This window comes from Lynx canadensis, chromosome E3, assembly GCF_007474595.2.
Source record: "Lynx canadensis isolate LIC74 chromosome E3, mLynCan4.pri.v2, whole genome shotgun sequence".
In the NCBI taxonomy this organism is placed as follows: Eukaryota; Metazoa; Chordata; class Mammalia; order Carnivora; family Felidae; genus Lynx; species Lynx canadensis.
This window is the reverse complement of record NC_044318.1, coordinates 26,227,562-26,229,233: the sequence shown is the minus strand read 5'-3', so window position 1 is coordinate 26,229,233 and position 1,672 is coordinate 26,227,562. Positions and strand designations below refer to the sequence as shown.

The window sequence follows — 1,672 nt, the reverse complement described above, 5'->3', positions numbered from 1 at the left end:
AAAGTGGATAAATAATGACACAGTCACGTAATGGAGAGATAGCTCGACAATGGTGAATGAACCCCCTAAAGCCATATAGATGAGCCTCACAAATATAATGCTGATTGAAAGAAGACAGATAAAGCAGAATACATGCTTCATGATGACATTTGAATAAAATTTAAAATCTGGCGAAAGTAACCTATGTCATTAAAAGTCAAGACAGTAGTTATCTTTGGGTTGGTGCGGAGTGGGTTGTGACGGGCAGTGGGTACAAAGATGGCTTCTGCGAGGCTGGCAATATTCTGTTAACTGAACGCTGGTTACCTGGATATGCACGCTTTGTGGTCATCTATACACTTAGGAGCTGTATACTTTTCTGCGTACACACGCACATACAAACACACACACAAAATGGTTTGCACAGACAGGAAGATGTCAGGAAGTAGCCTGACAAAAATGTCAGCAGTGTTTTAATATGGAGAGGGGATTTAGCATGACTTTGGCTTCCTTCAGTATATTTGTCTACATCAGTAGACACAATTATATACAGGAAAATACAATTTAATTGAAGGAATAGAAATAAATTTACTGAACATTCAGCTCAAAAATTTAGAACAGCGCTCACTTCGGTAGCAAATGTACTAAAATTGGAACAATACAGAGAAGATTAGCATGGCCCCTGGGCCACGATGACACATAAATTTGTGAAGTATTCCATAAAAAAAGAAAAAAAAAGAATAAAGAAAATGAGAACATGGGATGAATGAAGTGATAAAGAGCCAGAAAACAATCAGATACTATGGAGGCTAACTGAGAGCGATCAATATGCTTCCTCCCAAATGACCATTAATGAACTTAACAAATTTACACAAATAGACAATGTGGGAAATAGCACTTTAACCATGAGCCAAAGAACTGGGGGAATTTCTGCTGATTTCACCATCACAGAGAATGATTTAAAAACCCATTTGGGGGGTGCCTGAGTAGCTCAGTCGGTAAAGGACCTGACTCTTGATTTTGGCTTGGGTCATGATCTCACACTTTGTGAGATCAAGCCCCGCATTGCTGTGGAGCCTGCTTAAAATAAATAAATAAATAAATACCCATTTTAAAAGTAAGCTTATTGAAGTGTAATTAACATATAATAAACTGCATATAAAGTATTCAATTTAGTAAGTTTTTATTTTTATTTTTTAGTAAGTTTTTAATACATATACACACCCATGAAGCCATTGCCTCCAAAAGTTTCCTCATATCTCTTCCTTCCACTTCCTTATCCTCTCCCCTCACCTGTAAGAAACATGATAGTTCCCTTTTCTAGAGTTTTATAGAAATAGAATTGTAGAGGGCACCTGGTTGTCTCAGTTCGTTAAGTGGCCAACTCTTGACCTCAGTTCAGGTCATGATCTCATGGTCCATGAGACTGAGCCCCACGTCGGGCTCCATGCTGACAGTGAGGAGACTGCTTGAGATTCTCCCTCCCTCTCTCTCTCTCTCTCAAAATAAATAAATAAACATTTAAAAAAAAAAAAAGAAAAACAAAATTGTAGTATATGCATTTTTGTAGTCTGGTTTCATTATTCCAGCATAATATTTTGAAATGTACCCCTAATTTTGTATGTAACAAAATTTTGTTGAATCATAGTTCATTGGATGAATACACCATAATTTATTTACTCACCAGTTGATG

The 1,672-nt window shown here is 36.9% G+C and overlaps 1 non-coding gene across 1 annotated transcript; it reads left to right on the top strand.

The window, feature by feature from the left end:
• Nucleotides 1–599: 599 nt before the first annotated feature.
• LOC115504626 lies at nt 600–706 on the top strand. Its single transcript, XR_003965733.1, has one exon. It is a non-coding gene; the product is annotated as a U6 spliceosomal RNA (small nuclear RNA).
• The last annotated feature ends 966 nt before the right edge of the window (nt 707–1,672 follow it).